The sequence below is a fragment of the Leucopleurus acutus genome (genome assembly GCF_964270905.1).
Source record: "Leucopleurus acutus genome assembly, chromosome: 11".
In the NCBI taxonomy this organism is placed as follows: domain Eukaryota; kingdom Metazoa; phylum Chordata; class Mammalia; order Artiodactyla; family Delphinidae; genus Leucopleurus; species Leucopleurus acutus.
The window spans coordinates 77,385,809-77,404,175 of NC_139152.1; the positions used below are offsets into that span (position 1 = coordinate 77,385,809).

The following is an 18,367-nucleotide window of genomic DNA, read 5'->3' on the forward strand; positions in this document are numbered from 1 at the left end:
AGGTTTTGATTAAAAGTGAATAAAAGCACATGCCTTAGGCCTTGAGGTCTAAAGAGAACCTCTTACTTCTTCCTGAATCTAAATCTTGGGATCTTAGTACCCTCTAGAAGGATGCATGGAGGAAAGATGACAAAATGACAGAGAAAATAAGGTGACTAATAACTTACCTTCTTAGGCACTTACATAGAGGAGGTGGAGAGTCAGAGAGAAGGCTGAGTCCTATTGCCCACCCAACTGTATATAACAGAAAAGAAAGAGAACCACTCCTAGGGGTGGCAACCCTGCCCCCAATTACAGTTGTCCCTTTGTATCCACAAGGGATTGGTTCCAGGACTCTGCAGATACCAAAATGCATGGATGCTCCGGTCCCTTATGTAAAATGGTGTGTGTTTGCGTATAACCTCCTATATACTTTAAATCATCTCTACTTATAATACCAAATACAATGTAAATGCTGTGTAAATAATTGCTGGCGAGTGGCAAAGTCAAGTTTTGCTTTTTGCAACTTTATAAAATTTATCTCCAAATATTTTTGGTCCACAGTTGGTTGAATCTGCAGACATGGAACCCATGGGTACAGAGGGCTGACTGTACAAGGTTCTATTTCTGGTCCCAGACACTGACCAGTCAGATTAGCAACTCCTTTTCCCTTGGGTTGGTGGCAGGGAGGCTAGGAAAAAGCAAGATGGCAGGGAGGAAGGAGCAGAAAATTCCTTTTGTCTGTACTGAAGGTATTGTCATCCCTGTTTTTCATATGAGAAAGCTGAGATGTGGAAAGGTTAATTGAAGTTTAGTGAGGCCTAATTCTAAGAAACCATGAATGAAAATCTCAACTTTTAAATTCAGCCATAGTGGTCACATCAGGTCAAAGGTACCATCGTTGCTGCTGAACTTGTGATGTACTCCAAGAATTTTTTTTGGCGTTTCTTCTAGGTTATACATTAAAATAACTGAAGACACACATTCAAGAAATAGAAACACAAGAGGGAACTCTGAATCATTTATTGCTGCCTATTCTTTGCAGAGGTAAGGAGACTGACATCTCAAGAGTTAATGGTTGGGAATGGAGGCCAGGTCTTTTATACCCCAGTCTCGTGTTTTCCCTCTGTGGCACTGTGATGGGGTTCCTGAATATATGCTCCCCCTGACATTTGTTGGAATCTTCCTCTTTCCCAACTGCATGAGAGGCAGGAGAATGTGGTAGAAAGAGCACTGGTCTTAGAAGCCCCAGGTTAAGTCCCAGCTCCATCTTGTGTAAACTTGTGTGATCTGGGCACACTCTCCTCAGTTTCTTCTTCTAAAACATTGGTATAAAAATATTTGCCAACCTCTCAGGATAGTTGTAAGGATGAAAGGAGATACTAGCTGTGAAAAATCTCTGTAGACTCCAGGTACTGGGCAAAGGTAAAGAATCACTTTCGGGAAATCTAAATCTATGCAGTTTCCAACTGCCAAGCTAAGATGGCCACGCCCCCAGCTTCTTATATTTTGCTTCCTCTAGAATTTTTTGACTCTCAACTTTTGCACATTGCACCCCTTCCTCTTTGTCTGATTTTATTTCCCCTGATGGTGGTCCAGCTGAATTCTGGGCCCAGCGTCCACAGAGGTCAGTGACTCAATTCTGGACCCAGCGTCCAGATGAGGTCATCCCTCATGTGGGATGGTTTTCCCCCTCCCCAAGGCCACGAGAATGAGCAGAGAGTGTGAGTACTGCTTTGCAGGGAAGAAAGCAAACAACCCTATCATTTAATGGGAGTCTTAAAAGTCTTAAAAGTTTAGCTGCTTTAGTGAGTATGGACATTGAGACTGGATGGCAACTGCTCCTACTAACAGTGGAGATTTATTATCCCAGAAAATCATTTCAATCTGTGGAGATTCCACAGAGACCATTGTATGATCATGGGTATAATTAATAGCAGAACTGTTTGGGAAGGGCATCAACATTTATGCAGTGCCTCCCACACCCAAGGCAGAGAGTGAGGTGTGAGGTTGGTGTCGTTCTTGCTTTGCAGAGGAGAAAGATGAAGTTCAGAGAGGTTAGGTAGTTGGTCCAAGGTCCCAAGCTTGTAAATGGTAGAGTTAAGTCTTGAATCCGGGTCTTTGCACTTTCTGTAGCGCAGACACCAGGGAGAGTCTGATGCATTCTGAATCATTTACCTGTGTTTGAAAATGAGAGAAACTGTGTGGGGAGATACAATAATTAAAATAGTTTAACCAGTTGCCCATAGTTTGGAAACTTTGGAGAAAGAGAGGTTAAAATGTAGATTAAACATGGAAAATAGAAACCCCACGCTTCTCCTACCTCTGGACACCAGACATGGATACACTTTTAATAACAGCTGTTTTTCAGACACTGCCATCAGGAGGAGATTTGAAAACCAGGGTCACTGATGAGTGGAGGCTACAGAAGGTCACAACAAAACACAGAGGGCCTCAAACAAGGATTTAAAGGTGTGTCAGTCTGGCAAGAAGAAATTAAGTGAAACTCAGAAAGTTCTCAAATACATAGAAAGAGACTTTGTTTCACAACTTCTATAAACAAACCCCAAAACACGTGGACTTCTAGGAAACAGAAGTTATCAAATTGCCAAGGTGTTAATGGTCAGTCCTTGGTGTTGTTAGAGCACAGTCTGACTTGCACATCTGACTGAAATGTTGTCCTTAACAAGCATACGCTTTCTCGCTAGTGATTCTTAATATTTCTGCTACAAGGCAACTCATACATTTGGTAGTCTGATCACTCTGGTCAGAAAAATAAAACTTACTGAGCACATCCTAGGTGCCTGGCTATGACCTAGGTACAGAGGATACAAATGAAAACAGAATATATGCTTTCATGGAGTTTTTAGCCTGATGGGGAAAGCAGTTAAGTCAACAAGGAATTATAACCTGTGCATTATGGTAAGAGCTCAATGAAGGTAGGACAGGGTGCTTGTGGAAATGCAACAGAAGGGGAGCTACCTCAGTCTTAGAAGGTCATTGAAAGCTTCCTAGAAAAAATGCCATCGAAGCTGAGACCCCAAGGATGAGTAGGAGTTGATGGGAGTGGATTAGTCAGGGTTCTCCTGAGAAGGAGAACCCACAGGAGGTATACAGAGATGTATATAAGAGGGGAGTTATTATAGGAATTGGCTAACACAGTTATGGAGGCCTAGAAGTCCCACAATCTGTGCTCTGCAAGGTGGAGAACCAGGAAAGCCAGTGGTGTACTTCAGTCTGAGTCCAAAAGCCTGAGACCCAGGGGAGCCAGTGGTGGAAGTCCCAGTCTGAAGATAGATGTCCCTGCTCAAGCAGACAGCAAATTCACGCTTCCTCTATCTTTTTCTTCTATTCAGACCTTCAGCCGATTGGAAGGTACCCACCTGCATTGGTGAGGGAGATCTTTACTCAGTCTACTGAGTCAAATGATAATCTCTTCCAGAAACGCTGTCACAGACACAGCCAGAAATAATGTTTTACCACTTACTCCTTAGCCCAGTTAAGCTGGCACATAAAATTAACCATCACAGGGGGTATATATCCTCAGCAGATGGAGGAACATGTGCAAAGGGGTAGAAGTGAGAAAATAGAATGTGTTTGGGGAACTGAAAGAAATGCAGTTTGGCTGGAGTATTGAGGGTAGAGATGGCTGGAGAGATGGGCAGGGGGCTAACCTTGCCATGCAGGTTAAAGAGTTAGGATTTTCCTGAGAAAAACTGCAAACCATCAAAGGGATTTAAGCATGAGGCTAACATCATGCTTGTGTTCTAGAAAGATCTGTATGTGTGTGTTTCAGAAAGACCTAAATGGTGATTTGGGGCATGAGACTCAGGATGGGGGACAAGACCAGAAGCAGGCTAACCAATAGGTGATAATTGTAGTCATCCAGGCCAGAGATGGGCATGGTCTAGTCCACGTCACACCATTGGAGGCGGAGAGACTGGAGAGATCCAAGAGCTTCTTGAGGAGTGAACTGAATCCACAGAAACTTGACACTGATTAAACATGAGAAATGAAACAGGGAAGCAGTCAAGGATGGCTCCCAGGTTTCCGGGAGGTATGAATGGGATTGCCAGCTCCTGAACTAGAACACTGCTGAAGGAGCAGGTTTCAGAGAGGTGTGGGTGAGTTCCATTTTGGAAATTGCTGGGGGAGTGTGCAGGACATCCAAGTGGAGCTATTCAATACAGAGTAGGAACCATGTGTTGGAATCTCAGGACAGAAATCTGAATGAGTTTTGGATTTGGAAGTCATTGGTAAGTGGATGGCCCTTGAATCCAAGGCTGAAATCACATTGGCAAGGCTAGCTCCAGCATCCTGTCTTCAAAGAGGATCTGGAAGCTCCCACTTTTTCTTGATTTTCTTGATCAGACCATGTACATGTAATTAAAACACAATATCCATTCTTATGTCACTTTATGCTTTTGAAAGTAGTCGCCGTGTGTTCCTAGGACTGTTGGGTGAAGTATACAGAGAGAAACAATGCCCATTTTATATATGTCCAAGGTCATAAAGCGCCACACACTGAGAGAGCTCAGCTCTGGTTCTGTCAGGGCTCTTTTCACTACCCTGTATAGTCGTTGAAGCCACCCGTCCTGACACTGCATAAAGAATACCCTCGGGCTTCCCTGGTGGCGCAGTGGTTGAGAGTCCGCCTGCCGATGCAGGGGACACGGCTTCGTGCCCCAGTCTGGGAAGATCCCACATGCCGCGGAGCGGCTGGGCCCTTGAGCCATGGCCTCTGAGCCTGTGCTCCGCAACGGGAGAGGCCACAACAATGAGAGGCCCGCATGCCGCAAAAAAAAAAAAAAAAGAATACCCTCAATTCGCAGACAGCCATGACAGGACTGAAATTCATGATGACCCATAAAAGACCTAAGAGAAGCAAGGGGACAGCCTCTCTACCAGGCTCAGTGGATTATAGCTTCTGCTGCCCTCACCCCATCACCCTTGTCCACCCTGTGTTGACCTCAGCACAGTTTTAGACTGCCCCTGTCTGCCCACAGCAGGTCTGTGAGGAAGGTCCATGGCTCCATGGCTCCTAAGTCGCTGGATACTTGGCCATTCACCATTTGTAAGAAGTGGCCCAACGAGCACCCAAATGCCCAAAGGCAGAACCAGAGTGATGCGATAAGGCGGAGAGAGATCTGGTAGGTTGGGAATGGGAGAAGGAGGACGTTTTCCTGATGATCCAGGAAATCATAGTATGTGGAGAAGAGATAAAAAGACAATTTGGGTTTGCGGCTTTGTTTTGGTTTTGTTTCTGAGCAGCGGAATTCTCTTTCCTCAAAGAATTCTTGAACTGGACTCCAATATATCAAATGGTTTTTAAAAAAAAAAAAAAGGAACTGTTCCGATAAAAGCGGGAGCCCTGGGACCTGAGCCAGCCTCCTGGTGGGGGTGGGGGCATCCCACCCCCTTAATACTCACACAGGGCCTTTTAGGCTTCTTGGAACACTTGAAAAACGGTAGTTTAGTCCATGCCCCCAGGATGGTGGAAGATACAGAAGAATGAGAGATCGAGCTTTAGAGTCAAACTCCCCTGGTTTGAATCTGGTCGGGCTGCTTATTAGGTGTATGATTTGGGACAAGTTATTTAAGAGTTCTGAGCCTCAGGTTCATTATCTGTCAAATGCGTGTGGTAAGTACAGAATTGCTGTGACAGTTAAAAGAGAAAAAATATCTAAAGTACTGAGCACTGAGCTCAGCATTTAATATATTCTCAATAATGGAAATTATTATTATTGTTATTGTTATCAGTTGCCAAACATTTGGATTTTTACAGATTTTTCAAGCTGGAAATTTGGCTTTTTTAAAAAAATTTATTATTTATTTATTTTTGTCTGTGTTGGGTCTTCACTGCTGTAAGCGGGCTTTCTCTAGTTGCGGCGCATGGGCTTCTCATTGTGGTGGCTTCTCTTGTTGTGGAGCACAGGATCTAGGTGCTTGGGCTTCAGTAGTTGTGGTACACGGGCTTAGTTGCTCCGTGGCCTGTGGAATCTTCCCGGACCAGGACTTGAACCCGTGTCCCCTGCATTGGCAGGAGGATTCTTAACCACTGCACCACAAGGGAAGCCCGAAATTTGGCTTTTTAAAGATAGGCTAGAAATTTGGACATTTTGGTGAGGCTGTCCCAATTTTTAAGTAATTAATTGAAAAAAAAACAACAACAACAACAAAACTGAGCTAAATAAGATGACCTCCAGCAGTCCACTGAAGACCTCTGGAGTAAATAGTTTATGCATGATTATACATGGTATGTACCATATTAAACATGTATATAGATCCATGTATGGCAGAGGCTGAATTGTCCTGGAGGGGAAGGGGCGGGAGGCTGAGCGGCTTGGAGGGAGGAAGAGGCCTGAAGCTGTGCCTGGGTCCATGGGGTGGGGTTGTGGCTTGCTTTAGTCGGTACAGGTTGGACCCTGCCATCCTGCTGTGGGATAGATTCATGTTTCTGGGATGAGGGAACATTTTCTTTCCTGACCTGCCATGGTGATACCAGGATTCACAAAGGAAAGGCTGATCCTCGCACTTCCCAGTTGCATTCAACTCAGGAGCTTTTGCATGGACCCCTCTTTATTTGAAATATTGATATTTTGTTTATCATGTATTTTTTTGCATCAATTTTGATTTTTTTAAAATATTGCATTTAAAATTTTATTTTTAGTGGAAACTTCTATTAAGTAGGAAGATATAATATCTTTATTTTATTTTTTATTTTTTGAGACCAGGGATAGTATTTTATTCTTCTTTTTTATACATCCATACTACTTAGCATAGAGCTATACTCTTTTTTTTTTCCCAGTGCTATACAGTAGGTCCTTGTTGGTTATCTATTTTAAACACAGCAGTGTGCACAAGGACATAATATCTTTAGTCTTTAATCCATTTTGAGTTTATTTTCTTACATGGTGTGAGAAAGTGGTCCAGTTTTATTCCTTTGCATGTAGCTGTCTAGTTTTTCCAGCATCATGTATTGAAGAGGCTGTCTTCAACATTTTTTTGCCTCCTTTGTCACATATTAATTGACCATATTAGCATTGGTTTATCTCTGGAATGTCAATTCTGTTTCACTGATATATGTGTCCTTTTGGTGCCAGTACCATACTGTTTTGATTACTGTAGCCTTGAAGTATAGTTTGAAATCATGAGCGTATAACCTCCAGCTTTGTTCTTCTTTCTCAAGATTGCTTTGGCTATTCACGGTCTTTAGTGATTCCATACAAATTTTAGGATTATTAGTTTTAGTTCTGTGAAAAATGCCATTGGTAGTTTGATAGGGATTGCATTAAATCTGTAGATTGCCTTGGGTGGTATGCAATATTAATTCTTCCAATCCGTGAGCAAGGTATCTTTCCATTTGTCTGTGTCATCTTCAGTTTCTTTCATCAATGTCTTATACTTTTCAGAGTACAGGCTTTCACCTCCTTAGTTAGACTTCCTCCTACGTATCTTATTCTTTTTGACGCACTGTAAATCAGATTGTTTTCTTAATTTCTCTTTCTGATAGTTCATTATTAATGTATAGAAATGCAACAGATTTCTGTATATTAATTTTGTATCCTGCAACTTTACTAAATTCACTTATTAGTTCTAATAGTTTTTTGATGGAGTCTTTAGTTTTCTCAATAAAGTATCATGTCATCTGCAAACAGTGACAGTTTTACTTAACTTAGATGCCTTTTATTTTTTTTTCTCTGATTTTGGTGGCTTGAACTTCTGATACTAGTTTGAATAAAAGTGGTGAGAGTTGGCATCTTTATCTTGTTCCTGACCTTAGAGGAAATGCTTTCAGTTTTTCACCACTGAGTATGATGTTGGCCATGGATTTGTCATATATGGTCTTTATTCTGTTAAGGTATGTTCCCTCTATATACATTTTGTGAAGAGTGTTTGTCAAAAAGCTTTTTCTGCATCTATTGAGGTGATCATATGACTTTTTTTTTTTTTTAACATCTTTATTGGAGTATAATTGCTTTACAATGGTATGTTAGTTTCAGCTTCACAACAAAATGAATCAGTTATATATATACATATATTCCCATATCTCTTCCCGCTTGCATCTCCCTCCCTCCCACCCTCCCTATCCCACCCCTCCAGGCGGTCACAAAGCACCGAGCTGATCTCCCTGTGCTATGCGGCTGCTTCCCACTAGCTATCTACCTTACGTTTGGTAGTGTATATATGTCCATGCCTCTTTATCGCTTTGTCACCGTTTACCCTTCCCCCTCCCCATAGCCTCAAGTCCATTCTCTAGTAAGTCTGTGTCTTTATTCCTGTTTCACCCCTAGGTTTTTCATGACATTTTTTTTTTAATTCCATATATATGTGTTAGCATACGGTATTTGTCTCTCTCTTTCTGACTTACTTCACTCTGTATGACAGACTCTAGGTCTATCCACCTCATTACAAATAGCTCAATTTCGTCTCTTTTTATGGCTGAGTAATATTCCATTGTATATATGTGCCACATCTTCTTTATCCATTCATCTGATGATGGACACTTAGGTTGTTTCCATCTCTGGGCTATTGTAAATAGAGCTGCAATGAACATTTTGGTACATGACTCTTTTTGAATTATGGTTTTCTCAGGGTATATGCCCAGTAGTGGGATTGCTGGGTCATATGGTAGTTCTATTTGTAGCTTTTTAAGGAACCTCCATACTGTTCTCCACAGTGGCTGTATCAATTTACATTCCCACCAACAGTGTAAGAGGGTTCCCTTTTCTCCACACCCTCTCCAGCATTTATTGTTTCTAGATTTTTTGATGATGGCCATTCTGACTGGTGTGAGATGATATCTCATTGTAGTTTTGATTTGCATTTCTCTCATGATTAGTGATGTTGAGCATTCTTTCATGTGTTTGTTGGCACTCTGTATATCTTCTTTGGAGAAATGTCTATTTAGGTCTTCTGCCCATTTTTGGATTGGGTTGTTTGTTTTTTTGTTATTAAGCTGCATGAGCTGCTTATAAATTTTGGAGATCAATCCTTTGTCAGTTGCTTCATTTGCAAATATTTTCTCCCATTCTGAGGGTTGTCTTTTGGTCTTCTTTATGGTTTCCTTTGCTGCGCAAAAGCTTTTAAGTTTCATTAGGTCCCATTTGTTTACTCTTCTTTTTATTTCCATTTCTCTAGGAGGTGGGTCAAAAAGGACCTTGCTGTGATTTATGTCATAGAGTGTTCTGCCTATGTTTTCCTCTAAGAGTTTGATAGTTTCTGGCCTTACATTTAGGTCTTTAATCCATTTTGAGCTTATTTTTGTGTACGGTGTTAGGGAGTGATCTAATTTCATACTTTTACATGTAGCTGTCCAGTTTTCCCAGCACCACTTATTGAATAGGCTGTCCTTTCTCCACTGTACATTTCTGCCTCCTTTGTCAAAGATAAGGTGACCATATGTGCGTGGGTTTATCTCTGGGCTTTCTATCCTGTTCCATTGATCTATCTTTCTGTTTTTGTGCCAGTACCATACCGTCTTGATAACTGTAGCTTTGTAGTATAGTCTGAAGTCTGGGAGCCTGATTCCTCCAGTTCCTTCTTTCGTTCTCAAGATTGCTTTGGCTATTCGGGGTCTTTTGTGTTTCCATACAAATTGCAAAATTTTTTGTTCTAGTTCTGTGAAAAATGCCAGTGGTAGTTTGATAGGGATTGCATTGAATCTATAGATTGCTTTCGGTAGTAGAGTCATTTTCACAATGTTGATTCTTCCAATCCAAGAACATGGTATATCTCTCCATCTATTTGTATCATCTTTAATTTCTTTCATCAGTGTCTTATAATTTTCTGCATACAGATCTTTTGTCTCCTTAGGTAGGTTTATTCCTAGATATTTTATTCTTTTTGTTGCAATGGTAAATGGGAGTGTTTTCTTGATTTCATTTTCAGATTGATCATATGACTTTTATCTTTCATTTTGTTAATGTGATATATCATATTAATTGATTTGCAGACATTGAGCCATCCTTGCATCCCTGGGATAAATCCCACTTGATCATGTGGTATGATCCTTTTAAAGGAATTCTGTTTGCTAATATTCTGTTGAGAATTTTTGCCTTCATATTCATCAGTGATATTGGCCTGTAATTTTCTCTTTTTTTGTGGTGTCTTAGTCTGGTTTTGGATTCAGGGTGGTGCTGGCCTTGCAGAATAAGTTTGGAAGCATTCCTTCCTCTTCAATTTTTTGGAATAGTTTGAGAAGGATAGGTATTAACTAATCTTTAAATGTTTGGTAGAATTTGCTTGTGAAGCCATCTCATGCTGGACTTTTGTTGGGTGTTTTTCTTTATTACTAGTTAGATTTCATTACTGGTAATTGGTCTGGTCAGCTGTTTTATTTCTTTCTGATTCAGTCTTGGAGAATTGTATGCTTCTAGGAATTTATGCATTTCTTCTTGATTGTCCAATTTGTTGGCATATAATTGTTCATAGTAATTTCTTATGATCCTCTGTATTTCTGTGATATCTGTTGTAACTTCTTTCTCATTCTGATTTTATTGATTGGGCTCTCTCTCTCTCTCTCTCTCTCTCTCTCTCTCTCTCTCTCTCTTTTGATAAGTCTGGCTGAGGTTTATCAATTTTGTTTATCTTTTCAAAGAACCACCTGTTAGTTTCAGTGATATTTTTTAATTATTTTTTTAGTCTCTATTTCATTTTTTTCTGCTCTCATCTTTATTATTTCTTTCCTTCACCTAACTTAGTTTTTTTTTTTTCTTTTTCTAGTTCCTTTAGATGTAAGGTTAGGTTGTTTATTTGAGATTTTTTGTTTGTTTGTTTCCTGAGGTAGGCCTGTATCAATATAAACTTCTCTCTTATAACTGTTTTTGCTGCGTCCCATAGATTTTACAATGAGTTTCCATTTTCATTGTCTCAAGGTATTTTTTTATTTCCTCTGAGTTCTTCAGTGAGCCATTGGTTTTTTAGTATAGTTTAGACTCCATGTGTTTATGTTTTTTCCAGTTTTTATCTGGTAGTTAATTTCTAGTCTCATACCATTGTGGTCAGAAAAGATGATATGATTTCAGCCTTCTTAAATTTATGGAGCCTTGTTTTGTGGCCTAGCATGTGACCTATCCTTGAGAGTGTTCCATGTGCACTTGATAAGAATGTGTATTCTGCTGCTTTTGGATGGAATGTTCCATATATATATTAAGTCCATCTGATCTAACATGTCATTTAAGGCCAATGTTTCCTTGTCTGGATGACCTGTCCATTGATGTAAGTGGAGTGTTAAAGTCCCCTACTATAATTGTGTTACTATTAATTTCTCCCTTTTTAATATTTGCTTTATGTATTTAGGTGTTCTTATGTTGGGTGCATATATATTTATAAGTGTTATATCTTCCTGTTGGATTGATCCCTTTATCATTATGTAGTGCCCTTCTTTGTCTCTTTTTAGAGTCTTTGTTTAAAAATCTGTTTTATCTGATGTAAGTATTGTTACCCCGGCTTTCTTTTCATTTCCATTTTCGTGGAATGTATTTTTCTATTCCCTCACCCTGTGTATGTCTTTAGATCTGAAGTGAGTCTCTTGTAAGCAGCATATATATGGATCTTGGGTTTTTTTTTTTAAACCATTCAGCTACTCTGTGTCTTTTAATTGGAGCATTTAGTCCATTTATATTTAAAGTAATTATTGATAGGTTGATACTTATTGCCATTTTGTTTTCTGATTGCTTTTTTAGTTCTTCTTTGTTTCTTTCTTCTCTTGCTCTCTTCCTTTGTGGTTTGATGACTGTCTTTAGTGTTATGTTTTGACTCCTTTCTCTTTACTTTTTGTGTATCTATTATAGGTTTTTGGTTTGTGGTTACTAAGAGGTAGGGGTGTGTGTGTGTGTGTGTGTATGTGTGTATATATATATATTTTTTAAGTTGACAATCTCTTAAGCTTGTACACATTATAACAGCCATATAATTTTAACTTTTAACCCCCCACCACATTTTATTTTTTTGACATTTTACATGTTTTAATTTTGTGTCTTTCTTCACTTATTGTAGATATAGATGATTTTACTACATTTTTTCCTTTAACCTTCCTACTAGCTTTATAAGTGATTGATCTACTACCTTTTCTATTGTTTGCTTTTACCAGTGAGATATTTCCTTTCATAATTGTCTTATTTCTAAGACGATTGTGGCCTTTTCTTTTCTGCTTAGTGAACTCCATTTAACATTTCTCATAAGGCTGGTTTAGTGGTGGTGAACTCTTTTAGCTTTTGCTTGTCTGTAAAACTTTTTATTGCTCCTTTAATTCTGTATAGACCCCATCTTTATTTGAAATATTGATATTTTGTTCATCATGGATTATTTTGCATTAATTTTGATTTTTTAAAGTGTTTCATTAAAATATTACTTATCTCAATTTCTGAGTTTTTGGATGTCCCCTTAACCTTTGTGTCCAAGGTGAACACCTCACTTTCTCACCCTAGTCCCTGCCCTAGATCCCAGCCCCAAGTCATGATTTAGTGGATTGTCCGTGTAACAGGCTGTCTGTTGGAGGCAGGTACTCAGCCCTCATAGCTGCTTGAGGGAAGACAATCACCCCACAGAGCAGGTGGATGCTGGGGAATGCAGACCAATTTTGATTGTAGCCAAAGCAAACAGTCTCTAAGAAACAAATCTACTGAAGGATCAAAACATTCCAAAGGCAAACAGGAACAGTTTCCAGAAGATTTATTCTTTTGGATTCCTGGCACTTCTTATGTCTCCAGTTCCTTAGGAAGGAAAGGCACAGACTGACTTGTAGGGGATCAACTGTGACTGTCAGCCCCCCACGCTTACAAACATTTTCCCCCTTTGTTCCATTATGAAAGGTACAGAGATTTGATTCAGAGGAGCTCAGATGTTAGTGGAGAAAACTGTTTTCCCTTCAGCATCTCTCATCCAAGGCTTCCACAGAATCCCAGCACTGGGTCTGGAACTGCCTGTGGGGCCTGGCCTTGGGCTTCCAGGCAGGGCAAGATCTCAGGTAGCGGTGTCTGTCTGGGAAGCTGCAGGCCTTCTAGCTGCATCTCAGTCAGTGTGGCTTGACCTTCACTCCCCTGGACAGGCAGAGCCACTAGGCGCATGGTCCCCCTGTGTGGCAGTGTGGCTGCTGGGCAGACTCCGGCAGTGTGCCCGCTCTACACAGACCCTTCATGTGGATGTGCTTCATCCACCCCCAGAAATCCCACCTGTCTTGAACTGAAGAGCAAAGCCTGGAAGTTTGACCAAATCAGTAGGAGTTCTAGATGAGCTCAACTGTTTCAGACATAGAAAACAAGAAACTAGTATACTGAACTTCTCCATACCTTCCACCCAACTTAAGAAATGAAGTATTACTGTTACAATCGAAGCACCCTTAAACAACTTAAATGTCTACCCTTGAGAGAATGGATATGTAAACGGAGGTATGTTCTAAACTATCCTACAGGTAAAACAAAAGAATCAGAGGTATGTGTGTCATCACAGGTAAATCTTAAATATGTTGTTGAGCTTGATTCTTTCCATGGGTGTTTCCTAGGAAACTTGAACTGACTTGCCTGTGAGAGCTCTCAGCTTAGGACAGCAAGCAATCTACTGATCAATCACTTATAAAGCTAGTAGGAAGGTTAAAGGGAAAAAGTAGTAAAACCATCTGTATCTACTGAGTGTGCCCACTTTCTTCTCTTCCTTTCCTTCCTCCTTCCTTTCCTCTCTCTTTGCCCCCTCTCTATTCTATTCTCTTACCTCCTCCAATCTTGGCTTATATTCTTCCTTCCTCTCTCCTGTTTCTCTCCTTCTTACCCTTTCTTTACTCTTCACGGGAGAAGTCTGGGGTGTGGGTGTAATCACGCAGGGAGGGGTGTGTGTGTGTGTGTGTGTGTGTGTGTGTGTGTGTGTGTGTGTGTGTGTGTGTGTGTGTGTGGTGAAAGGGGTTAACACCTAGTTTGTACCAGACCATACTGGGTGCTGTGCACACATTATTTCACATGGTCAATCCATTATTGTCCCCATTTTAAGAATGAGAAAACTGAGGCTCAGAGAGGCTGGAAAATGGGCCGAAGTTCTGCAAATTGTAAATAGCTGAGCAGAGACTTGAATTCAGGTCAGAATCTGGAATCAGGGCTCCTCCCACTTCCCAGCACACAGCCTACCCTACCCCTCCACCCTTTTCTTCTCTCCTGCCTTTTCTCTCCTTCCCTCCCCAAGTATGTCCCATATCACTTTCTACTACAATTACCAGTATTATTATTATACTTTCTGTTATCCATTTCAAGGATGCCTTAGGTTACTTTGTTTATCTTTTCAAAGATAAACAGTTTATCAAATGCTCTCGTGAACAAGACCTCATTTGGTCCTAACAACCCCTGTGAGGCAGGTGAGGCCAATATTAAGCCCACTCTACAAATGAGAACCAGAACTCAGAGAGGCTGGGAATATGCTGAAAGCCACATAGCCATAGGTTGATCTTCTGTCTCTGACTCTGAATCCTGGCTCCTTTGGTTACCCTGCTTCACCGAGACCTATGAGTCCAGCTGGTCACCGGGAACACACAATACTTGTGAAACCAGATCCTGTCTTTAAATTTTGATATTTTGTTCATCATGAATTTTTGACATTAATTTTGATTTTTTGATATTGCATTACAATGTTATTTATATTATTTATTTGATGGCTGGGTTTATTTGGTATCTTTAAATTTTGCACCAGAGGTGATGCCTCACCCTCCTCACCCTAGTCCCAACCCTACCTGTCTTTACCTAGCACAGTAACCCCTCCCTTATCCATGCTTTTGCTTTTCATGGTTTCAGTTACCCACAGACAACCTCAGTCTGAACATGTTAAATGCAAAATCCCAGAAATAAACAACTCATAAGCTTTAAATTGCGTGCCATTTTGAGTCACGTGGTGAAATCTCGCATCTTCCAGCTCCATCCTGCCTGGGACGAGAATCATCCCTTTGTCCAGCGCATCCCACCTGTTAGTCACTTAGTGTCTTGGTTATCAGATCAATTGTCATAGTATCACAGTGCTTGTGTTCAAGTAACTTTACTTTTACTTAATAATGGCCCCAAAGCACAAGGGTAGTGATGCTGGCAATTGGGGTATTCTCTTCCTGTGCCTAATTTAAAAACAAAACTTTCTTACAGCTATTTACGTGTAGGAAAAAGCATATTATCTATAGTATATAAATATAGTATTATGCGAGGTTTCAGGCATCCCCTGGGGGGTCTTGAAATGTATCCCTCCCAGGTAAGGGGGAACCACTGTGCCAGAATTACACTGTGTTTACTTCTAACAAGGTAAGCATGTGGTAAGAGTCGGTTTTACAACAGTGCTGCTTGGCTGCCTTTTCTGACACTTCCTCATTAGTTTGGTTCAGAGTCTCACTTCCCAGGTCCCCTCTGGGAATCCTGTCTGATCAGAATAATTCTGTAGAAGAAGGTGAGTTCTTGGGTCGGTGCAGGATCAGTGATGCCTCAGAAAGAGGAGACTTGATTTCTTCCACGGGGCCCCTGCTGTTAGCTGATGCTCAGCGGTTTGAGTTAGCACAATGAAGTCTTTTTCTGGGAAGGGACTATTTGGGAATAAACTTCCATGGATACCTCCTCACACACCCCTCCAGCCCTGTCCCTTGGCTGTTAGCCTTTAGGGAAATAGAAGGAGCAGCTTGATCGGAGTTTTCCTAGAAAAGCCCTTCGATGGGCCCATTATGGAAAAGAAGCTGTTTTTGTTTTCTTTGATTAATTACAGTATCTTGTTTCCCAAAGCACATGTGGCCTTGGATCTTCCAATGGACAACAGCCACAAAGGAAGGGCCATGGCTGCCTGGAGCTTGACAAGGACCCCAAGACTAGGGCCGGTGCAGGGGAGCGGGGGTGGCATACGTAGCCCAGTTGTCAAGGACTTGGCTCTTCACTTTTTACCATTGACGTAGTTCAGGTTGTCCATTTCCTTTGTGTTTTCCTGCCAGTGTGAATAAGAGAAATATTAGTGTTTAAAGATTTCTTTACAGTTCCTTGAAAGCTGGCTGGGTGAAGTCAGCCAGAGAATTATATAACAGCAAAGCTCATTTAAAGCAACAGTGTCTTTCTGTAGGGCTGTGGGGTTTCATTTATTGGTTTTGTTATAAATTATAAAGAAAAAGGTACTAATTTTATGAAGAAAATAGAAGGACCCTCCCATTCTTACTTTCTGTTCTTTCACTGGAGGGGTGCAATTTCTAGGGTGTTGGTAAAAAAAAAGAAAAGATACAAAACCTCTTTCAAGGAAGATAAGAAAAAATCATGTTCATTAACCTCAGGCAGTCATAGCATACTTAACCTTGTTTGAATTCAGAAGAAAAAATAATAATAAAGAGAAAAGCTTTCTAAAGTATTTGTTTCTTTTTTAAAAGTCTTGGGAATTTTATAAATGTTCAGCTGTTTTTTCCTTTCAAAGGGAGCCAGACCCTTTGAGGTAGGGAAGGATTCAAGCATCAGGTAATCTACTACTATGATGTTCTCTGTGGTGCTTTAATACCTATCAAAGTGCCTACCATGCATTATCTCAACTGATCTCCCCATTCCCTTGGTTTGCCCTTCTGTTTCTTTCCATTTTAGAGAGAAGAAAACTGAGACCCAAGGTTTCTCTGACTTGCCTGGCATCACACAGCTCAAATGGAGACCAAATTCTGCGATTCTGTCTGTCTCTTTCTGGCATCACCCTGAAAAGGCCCGCTTCTCCTTTCCTGTATACCAGTGGATCTCAACCAACGGCAACTTTACCTCTCAGGGGACATTTGGAAATGTCTGGAGGTATTTTTGGTTGACACAACTGGCAGAGGAGGGCACAGGTACAGGTGCTACTGGCATCCAGTAGGCGGAAGCCAAGGATGCTGCTATACATCCGACGGTGCACAGACTACTCCCACAAAGAAGTATCTGGCCCTAAAGGTTAATAGTGTAGAGGCAGAAAAGCCAAGGTCGGGACTGCGCCCCACATCAGACGAAGTTCCAACCTCTGGGAGTTGCCAGGGCTCCTCTGCCCAGCGACAGGCTTGGCCTCTCTCCCGAGGCTGCCACAAGAGCTGAAGCCACTGTCTAGAATGCCCTTTGGCAGCGGGCAAGTGTCCCCTGTGGAGTTTCCTGCGGGACAGGCAGTGCATCAGCTGGAGCTTCTGTGTGTTATAATTTATAGTCACAGGACGCCTGTCTTCATTTAGCAGCAAGCTCGCTGGCAGCTGCCCTGCCAGGGAGGAAGTGAGTCCCGCAGAGGCCCGCAGCGCCCCCCACAGCTGACAGCCCGTGGTATTTGGGGACGGCTGTTGCTCGGAGGCACCTGGGAATAGGCCAGGGTGGAGATGGCGCTGAGCACGTGGTCTCCCCTTCCGACCCATCCGTCAGCAGCGGCCCCTGCCAGAAGATGGCCTATTGAACATTTCCAGGAATAGCACTGCCAAGCCTGTCAACTGCTTTCTTGGAAATACACTCAATAAGGATGGCGGGCCTCCAGCAGGGAGAGCAGAAAGCCCGGCCTGGACCACGCCACTCAGAAACGGCAGGGCCTGGCTGCAGGCCCTGGCAGTGCCTTGGGGAAGAGGAGCTGTAGCTTCTGGAGTCGTTTAAAAACGTTCTCGGCGTGGAGGGGAGATGACCACACCTTTCAGAAGGTCGGGCCCTGCTGACCTCATGCAACCCCGTGACCTTTAAATGCCTGCTGTGTTTGTTCAGCCACCAGCGGACTGGAAGGCTATCCGGCTTGGAGGCCAGGTATTAACTAGGTATTAACTGTCAGCAGTGATTGACCTCAGTGTCATCTGGGGAGCCTTGGCCATCACTCCTTCTGTTGTAAGCTTCACTCTCAAATAGCGCCAAAGGAACATAAGAAAGGGCGAGTATTCCCCACTCCACCCCACCAACCCCACGCACACTGTGACTGTGGGGATACAGCAAATAAGAGGCAAAGATGTGATAACGAGAGAAAAATCTTATAAGCCGCCCTTCCCCTCACCCCCTGCAGAAGTAACCTTCCCCCTCACAGAGGCCTGACATTCCTGTTGAAATTTGACCACTTGGAACTCTTTGCTCTCTGAGCTATGGCCTTCTCCAGCCTCTGGGGGGGTTGCCCAGGGGTTGCCAGGCTTGGGGATGCCCTAAGAAGGCCAGCTGCCTTCAAAGAAAACTCCTTAAAGATGTAGGCATTATAAAAAAGCAAGAAATCAAAAACCGCTATGTGGAGGGTTCAGGGAATATTGGTTCCTCACCTTTTAAAAATAATAATAGCGTTATGAAGTTTACCACAGAGCAAGTATGGGACATCTATTTCATTTCTAAAAGCCACTGATTCACAGGACAAACATTATTCGAGACCCACACTGACCTACAATTAGTTGGTGGTAGGGCTGCCAAATACACTATCAGATGCCCAAGTAAATTTAAAGTTC

The 18,367-nt window shown here is 41.8% G+C and overlaps 1 long non-coding RNA gene across 1 annotated transcript; it reads left to right on the forward strand.

Moving 5' to 3' along the window:
• Positions 1 to 934: 934 nt before the first annotated feature.
• On the forward strand, positions 935 to 16,959 carry LOC309968749. Its single transcript, XR_014326595.1, has 4 exons — positions 935 to 1,026; positions 2,351 to 2,451; positions 14,754 to 14,934; positions 16,545 to 16,959. It is a non-coding gene; the product is annotated as an uncharacterized lncRNA (long non-coding RNA).
• Positions 16,960 to 18,367: the final 1,408 nt, after the last annotated feature.